Raw genomic sequence first — 8,935 nt, 5'->3', positions numbered from 1 at the left:
TTAATGTGTTATGTGTGGTCTTTATTTAGACTGTAAACTTGCTGAAGTAGGAAATGTCTTATAAAAAACCAACTACACTGTCTCATTTCACATCCAAATTCTTCTCCCATACCAGCTGTGTGTGTTTGCCTAGCAGCAAGTCTTCTGTTAATGAATGACTTGTTCTCATTAGCTTGTCAGGCTGGGTATGTAGCCTGTGGTTCCCACTCATACAGAGAAGCACTCCTTCCCTTGTAGCTTCTGGTAAATCAAACAATGAGATATACACAGCCTTGTGTCTCTGAGCCTGACCTTTGCACTTTTAATCATTAACTAACACAGAATACCAAAATAAAATAACTATCTGGTGGTTAGACATATTTAACATAAGCAGAGTCCTATGGACTGCCAGGTGTCAGGATTATTGCAGGCTTTACCATCGGCTGCCACTTCTAAGCCTTCTTTAAAAGAGGGGGAAATTAATTTCCTGACCAGCAGAGCCAAAGGAGTTGCACTCGATACATTTTTTTTGTGAAGCTGAGGTCCAGAATGGATTCTCAGACACCTCGGAGGTTTTCAAAACGAGGCCCTGAGCAGCCTCATCTAACTTTGAAGCTGGCTGTCCTTTGGGCAGGAGACTGGACGAGATGGACTCCAGTGATCCCTGCTCACTTAAATTCTTATTGTAATAAAAGTTGAGTTTATCTGCAGGTTTCCTCCATTCAGGGCATTAATTAAGACTCTGTCCTCTAACTAGGCTGAATTTTTCATGAAACTCACAGGAACTGAATATTTCTGGAACCTCTGTCTATCTGATTTGTGTAAAATTGGCCCACAGGTTCAAAAGTTACTGGGAGGTAAAAGACAGCTGGGGCAGACAGAGAGACACTCCCTTCCCCACACACATAGGACAACTGTATAAGCCTTGTTTTCTTAAGAAAACCTTTATTCCCTTTATGTTTGTGCAGAAAACTTGTCAAGTGTGCATCTAATGAGGCCTGAAGTCATGCTACGTACTCCCAGCTGCAGCCAACCTGAAATAATACCTCCCCAGAGCCAACAGCACATTTCATACAGCTGAGGCATTTACTGTGCAATCTGAACTATGCAGAGAAGTTGAGACATTCAGGAGTGAAATCAGAATCTTCTTTCTGATAGTCAGAGATTATATTGTTGCGCTCACACGTGCGTATGTTTAAGTCTGCCTGGTGCCTTGTCCGTCTCTGCCAGCAGACACGGGAGTATGTCTGTTACCTCTCCGGGTCATCCTCAACTTTCTCATACCCGAGAGTGACAGAAAGGGGAATTTGACCTCAGCGTGCTAGAGACCGCCTGGCTGTCTGCCTTTCCCTTTTTGTCTACCGTTTCTTAGGATGTAGTCACACTACAAAATTACCTTGAGTCATCTGTCTTGGAAGTTTTTCCCGTGGGTTGCTTGTGATAAAGGGCAGACATACTAAGCGCATTATTAATCTGCACTGCTCGGGGAGACACTGATATGGCGTGAATCCACTGTGGATTGTACGTGCTTCTGAGATTTCCGTCTACCTGAGCCAAGTTCACATCCCTCCCCAGCATCTCTTCTGCAACGGACCAGTTCTATAACTACAGTCCACAAAGCTTTCCTGATCAGCCAAGAGACTCCTTTAGCAGCAACGTGGTAGCAGATTATCCCATTTTCCTTTCTCCCAGTTTGCAGAGAATGTTCCCTTTTGCACCTATCTTCCTCTGCTTTTGATGGCCCTGGAAAACATTCCTTCTGTGTTCCCGGGAAAGAGCTTCAGAGCACTTCTATTTTCTGCCTCACAGGGACGCAGAAACTGTGAAATTATCAGCATCCTCTGTTTGTATGTTCCCTGGAGCTGTTATACTGCGCAGTCTGAAATAGAGATCCGGCCTCGGGGATTTGTTAATGATGCATTCAGTTTCAGCATGGCACATGCTCATTCCTGGGGAGTTACCGAGTTAGCATTTATAGTTCTACGCTTTTCCTCTGAGTAGATGAAACCCTCTGATTTTCCCTCAGCACTGAGGTCTTGCGTGTTGGATTCTCTTCTCATGACAGCTTACTTGGAATGCCACCAGAAAGCTTTCAGCCTCAATCTTTCCTCCTAAAATCATAAGCTACAGTAGCATTGTGCCAGTGATTCTGCCATAACTTGGTGTCTGATGAGCAGGCAGCAGTAAAATGAGGTCTTGTTAGACACAATTTCAAAATAATAAAACAAAGACTTCTGTGCTGAAGATGGGTGATTATTGTTGTGGGCACTGGGTGAATAAGCTCACAAATAGGAAGCAAGGAGCAAGCAGTCGGTGAGGAAAGCACAAGTGGAAAAACTGTGGGGAGTGAGCGCTGCTGGTTGTTTTGATGGGGCTAACATGGGTCCCTACTGTAGAGAAATGGCAGTGGTAAAGGATGAAGTGAATTCACTCGAGGTTTACCCTGTTCTCTGGTTGGTTTGTCAATTCATGTTTCTCCCGCCACTTTAGGCAATGAGCGAATATTTTTGTGTGGGCAAGGGTTGAACTAACAGGAACACTTTCACTATATTTCATATTAACTTGCTAGTGAAGACAAGACCTCTCTTGCATGACCTACATGCCTGAACTCAGAATCCCTCTCCTGGGCCTGCCATCTTCAGATTTAAATCCTTCAAACAAGCTCAAGTTTTCATCTCCTCATCCATATTTCCAAAGCATTTAATCCTCAAGGCAGTAGGCCAACAACGGAATAGTGCTGAGCACAAAGATGGTTTTGTAACCACATCAACTCTGCCCAATGCAGATCAACCGCAGCAAACCCTGCAGATTGCTTCACCTCCCGGTGTAGTTCCATTATAACCTGCTATTTTTGCTAGTCCTCAGCTGATAGCAAAAGCCCCTCTTTCAGCTTTATAACTCTGACTCTTTTACTTTTTTTCACTTTATGTGAAATGCTGTTGAGAGCTGCCAAAGACTCAGCTGTGACATAGATCTAGCTGAATTCAGGGGTTTGGAAGTGTTCCTTCACGCTTGTCATCTCCTTCAATAAGCAGTGCATTGTACCAAGTCTGTACATTCTTTACTGCTCTACTTGTTGCTATGGCCAGAGGTGCCAAGTTTCAGCCCAGTTCTTTTGGGAGACTAGACAGAAATCTGGATTTTCTTTTTTTCTGCTTTGTTTATGCTCCTGGCTCCTACAACGTTCTCCCTTACCGTCACCCAAAACTTCTTTCCAAGGCAGGAAGGTTGGAAACCACTGCTCTCTCCAGTCCCTCAACTTCTATAACCATCCGCAGTCCCTCCTTGGCCTGAATCATTGTGGAAGAGAAGTTAACACGTGGATGGATTCCCTTTCTGGACAGGTGTTTCCAAAATCAGGGAGAAGCAGAAAGGAACAGATGGGAATGGCCTTGGGCAGAGAAGAGGGAAGTTTTTGGCAGGGGATCTACAAACGCATGCCACTGCCTGTCCGTATAAAGCTTGGGAAAGGCTCTCACAGAAGGGAGAACAGCAGGACACGCTGCCTCATTGCCATGGAAACAGCCAAAGAGCTGGCTGGGCAGATTTAGAAATTTCTCCTGCTTGGGACTACTTTTGGTAGGTGTCATCCATCTTTGCAGAGATTAAAACAAGGTGGAAAAGAGGAAATGTTTGACACTGAAAGCTGAAAATGTGTTTTCTTCCTTAGTTTACAGTGGAAAGGCAATCTTCCATGGCTTTATAAAGATATTTATTCTCCCCTGAGAAATATGTCCTGGTTTTGATGGAGATGATTTTTCCCCTTGTCCTCTTATTTTTTGGGGGGGGTCATTGCAAAGATCAACCACTTCTGGCATTACGATTCTAGCTGCCATTTCGATACTCCTAAACTTCTCGGTGGTGTTCCCCGTGAGTCTTGCAAGCACACTGCCTTACCTAAATGACATTTTTTGTTAAGATCTCTCCTTGATGACCCTAAGGATCTCATACTCCATGAGGCTGATCTTTTCTCACCATAGCACTTCAAGGTTTTTTCCACCACACCCTTCAAGTCCAGTACCTTTCCCACAGCCTTATAGTGTTATTTCTTAGAATAGTCCAAAAGATATAAATATATGTATGTATTATAGCTTGTGAATGAAAGCCTTCCTCCGAGAACATGCTTCTGTTTCTACAGCTGGGGAATGGAGAAAGCCATGGAAATCTCCCATGTTAGAAAAGTGAAAAGGTTGATTACTGCGCATAGAAAGTTATTAGTCCCCATAGCCTGCACTTGCAATGCACAGAATAGGTAGGACTATAGGCTGCGCCATCCCTGGAGGTGTTTAAAAAAAGGGTAGATGTGGTGCTTAGGGACATGGTTTAGAGGTGGTTTTGTTAGGGTAGGTTAATGGTTGGACTTGATGATCTTAAAGGTCCCTTCCAACCTCAGCGATTCTATGATTCTATGATTCTATGACTGGACGATTACCTACAAACAACAGTCTTGGGAATCATACTGGACCAGTTATTGCATAAGCATGAATTCTCTTCCACATCCATCAGCAGCCAGCATGTTTATACTGTAACAAATAAATAGTAGACAACAAAATGGTAGAAAATACTGTCTTACACTCTTTTCTCCACCTAAGCACCTTAGCAGCTATGGGAAGAGCCATAGCAAACTATTTTGTATTTACTTAGGAAATAGAGAGAGGATGCACAGTTTTATGAAATATGGAGAGGAAGAGATTACTACTATGGAGTAGTAAGCAATCATTAAACTCGGTGTAAAATGTCTACTTTTCCACCTGCTGTGTCTTACCTTCACATGGAAGGTTCACAGCTGTGTAGCACAGCTGGAAATCTGTGAAGTCACAAGGAACCTATACAGTTGCTGCTGTAGGAACAGGAAGGAGACCCTGGCCAAGTTTAGTGCTGCATTTCCACAAAAATATTTACAAAGCCCTTAGAAGCAGGAGAGTCAATACTAGTAACTAGACCTGTTTGTTCTGGATCTAATTTAATGCAGTGTGTTCCTGCCAAAACAACTTCAGAAACACTTGCATTTAGGCAGCTCAATATTTTCATGCAATTTTAATAAGCAGCAGAATATGCTGCAAAATAAATCTGAGATTGGTTTGAGCTGGTGTCGCAAGGAGAATCATTATAATATATAATGTGGCTGGGACCCAGGTGAAATTGTTTCTGAGCTTAACAGAAAGAGAAAGCTGATATATCATAGAGGATAAAGAACAGTCTCGGAAAGCACAGTTCAGCTTAGCAGGGTTAGACAGTAGTTATACATATACAGAGTAAATACCTTTCACGATTTGATGTTTAGCCAGATTAGAAGGATCTTCTCCTTTTTAAATGCACTGAAGAAACAACCTCCTCAATTTAAACAAACAAAAATCCAACTATTACACCAGCCCAGATGGCAAGATTCATTCTATTACTCCAAAATGGTAGGGAAAGGAAAAATTATTTGCTCCTCAAAAAATAATGCAAGTTTCCCTTTTCAGCAATGGAATCACAGCAATTAAGCTGACTGTTGTGCCTCCTGCTTGGTCGTGGCAAGAAGCTCAACACTTGAATTTCTGAGCTTGGAGAGGAAGCCAGCAACCTGCTGGCTGGCAGTAAGGCTTAACTTTTTTTTTTTAAAAGGACGATTTCAGTTCAGTAGCAAAAAGTGATGTGATGTTTGAATAAGGATACTACTGCCCTCTGCCGAGAGAGATGCGATTGTTTCTTTCCGACTGTTTCATCTGCCACCAAAACCAACGACTTCATTGCTTGGAAAGTAGCTGCACTAGGAATTGTTCGCTGAAGCGTCTGTCTTTCTTCTGAAGTTTGCTGATCTGAATCTCCTTCACCAAATATTTTGAAAACTCTATGCCTCGTACAAAGTAAAGAGTAGTAAGGGTATTTACATGCAAAACCTTGCCATGATGGTAGTAGGAACTGTGAAAAATTGAACCAGTGTTTTTAAAAAGCAGTCTTTATGATTTATAAACACTTCAGGCATCCTCAACAATGTGATATCTGCTGGAGCTAGTTTTCAGTTTTCCTGCCAAAATTCAATCGTGCATTGTCAGATGAGGCTGAAGTTCTCTACAGTTCCTTAATTATTTTTTTTTAACTGCAGCATTTGCCTGACTGAGTTTTGGGCTCAGCCTTACATCCACACCATTTTTTATGGTTACGCAAAAATGGAAGCTCATTCATTGCTACATTTAAAACTGGGTTTACATTACAGATCTAACATTACTGTCATTTTGTTAAGGTTTTTTTTTAAAGGAAAAAAATTAAGTGAAACGTAACAATATTTTTAACCACTTGAGGGAGCTCTTTCATTTATACATTAGGATGTTGCCATTGTGCATACATATTGGGAAATTATAAACCATACTTTTAAACAACTTATTATAGGACATACTGCACTTTACTGAAACATGTGAAAGTATTGAGGCTCTCGGGTGACTGACTTTAAAGCCAGGTAGAAGTTTTAAAGGAATTAATCATTGTGGTCAATAAGTGCAGGTATCAGAAACAGCCACAGCTACTTACTCCCTGGGCTGACTGACACCAAAAAGCGTAAAATAGAAAATAAATTAGAGTTACACAGAATTAAAAGTAGGCAGCGTTAATCACGTCTATTTCGCAGTAGTGCCACAAATGGCAGGAAGGAACAGGACCAGGCACAGATTTTATAGAAGGGTTGTGAAAGCCTCAACCCTCTGCCATCCCCACCTCTCCATAACGCAGGCCGGTACAGGCCATGCTGCTGCCCTCCCCAGCACCTCTCCTGGGCTGTACAGACCCCAGCAGTCATCACGCGGATGTATCTGTCTACCTTGGGCAGCACATAAGCGTTAACAGCAAAGGCTTTTCTTTATGGTCCCCCTGAGCTGATAGGTGTAAGGCAGGCTCAGCCAGCAACCACTGCATCAAGCATGCCTGCAGTCACCAAAGTGATGGTACACAAAGCGCAAATGAGAGCTATAAATTGTTATGCAGACTGCCTAGCAGGGGCAGAGGGGAATAGAGAAGGAAAGAAAAAGAAAGGGGGGAAACAAGCAGTGCTGCAGAAATCGAGTTGTTGCCTGGCACTGGGTAGGTGAGAGCAAGTGAAGCTTAAGTAAAAGGTTGAGGTGTGAGGACCACGGGTTCCCACGTCAACAAACGGGAACAACCACGCAGTGATTCAGGCAGGAGTGCTCAGGAACGGTTGCAGTTAGGCAATTGTTGAGCAATGCAACCCGTAGGATTAATGTAAAACACTCTAGAAAATCAAGATTACAAACACCATGGTGACAAGCAGAGTAAATGATGTAGCTGATGAAACAGTGCAGCAGTTTGGACTGGTGAAGACAGCAGACAAAGGGCGTGAGTGGCAGGAAGCAGAGGTCACAGTGCCTTCTTCCAATTTATTTTTTGAAGGATGGGAAGAAAAGTAACAGGAGCATCTGCTTTGCTTTTTACTATCGGTGAGCTGCAGGTAAACAGCCTTTAAACAGAAGGGAAGGTAGGCTGTGAAACAGCTCTGCTAGGGAAAGTTTTTGAAGGGAGCTCAGTGCCTGTCACACCGTGCTGCTTTGGCCTGGGAGATTTGTCCAGAGGTGCTAATAAAAATCTGGTGGTACCTATCCACCACCTCTTTAAGGTAAAATAAGAAAAGCAAACCAACTACCTCTGAAGTTTAGGTGCATATTCCTTTCTGTTAAAGGTATCTCATTTTCCAACCACCCAGATTTAGGTTTTTACTAATTTGGCAAACAGTTTCATCAACAATTTATTGACCTTTAGGAATCTTTTGGAGTTTGTGGGTTGGGGTTTTTTTTTGGCTTTTCCACTTGCTCACCCAGCTGATGCTGGCACCACAAGGCACCAGTGTAAGTAGCTAGCACAGCATTTTCAGCATGAGGGCACCAGTGATCATGTATAACCTGACTTGAGAGTCTCTAAGCAGCATTGTGTTAAAACTGACTTCTTAAGAACAGTTATGTGAGAATTCCTGGTGCTATCATACATGCAGCTATTTGCATTTCCACAATGATAAGATTTTTATTTTTTTAATTTTAATTTTTACAACACCTTTCCTGTTAAGCAGCGTGAAAGATGGGTGGTGGGGTAATAGCATGAACACACATTGCAGACCGAATCAGTTTCAGACTTCTTCACTCAGAGGCTCTGCTCCGAGTGCTCACAGGTTGTTTAAAACCACTTCTGAATAGTTCCAGCAGAGTTACACATTTTAAATGGTGTGTCTCAGGTATACGTTGGTCAAAACAAATTTGTTTTATTAACAGATCTGATAAGGTGAAATGTGATAGAAATGTTTTAATACCTCGCCATAGCTTTGTACCATAATTTGAGACAATCTTTCAAGGTGTACTTGGGTACATATTGGGCAAAGCACAGCCCTAAAGTCATGAGGAAAAGGAATGACACGTACTTGCCAGTAGGAAAGTAGTGGCTTAGCTCTCCTGACTTTGGGAAAAAACTTTCCCATTTACTCGGTGAAATGCAGCTGCCGAGAGGTTACTGGAGTTTGTGTGCTGGTGACGTGTTCCTGTGACTCACTGTCTGTCTGTCCGTCACGAACCTGTCTCTGCCTGGGGAAAGAGCGACAGCAAGGGTGCAAATCTGAGTCTTTCACCCAGTTTTTGACCCCCTGGAGTACAGGCTGGGACTGGAACGATACCTCTCCAGCTAGGCCCCCCTTCTCGGCTCCCCCCCTTACTGGTGAGCTGCAGCTCACGCTCCCCGCAGGTCAAACTTGTGAGGGTGACCACCCCCTTGGCACAAAACCCCACTGCTTGGGGGAGAGGGGGTGCTGTGCAAATTGGCAGGCGCTCCGGTTTTACTTCCCGTTAAAAACAGTTGCCCTCGCTCCCGTAAAGCCGGGTGTTAAGAACCTCACCGGGGAGGACCCCGGGGGAAGCGCTTGTTGAGCAACCCTCGTGTTCCCTCTGAAGGACAAGGACAGATAGAGCCGCCGCCGGTTCCTCCC

Source organism: Charadrius vociferus, unplaced genomic scaffold (assembly GCF_000708025.1).
Source record: "Charadrius vociferus isolate BGI_N301 unplaced genomic scaffold, ASM70802v2 scaffold39, whole genome shotgun sequence".
NCBI classification, from domain to species: Eukaryota; Metazoa; Chordata; class Aves; order Charadriiformes; family Charadriidae; genus Charadrius; species Charadrius vociferus.
This window is presented reverse-complemented; position numbering follows the sequence as displayed.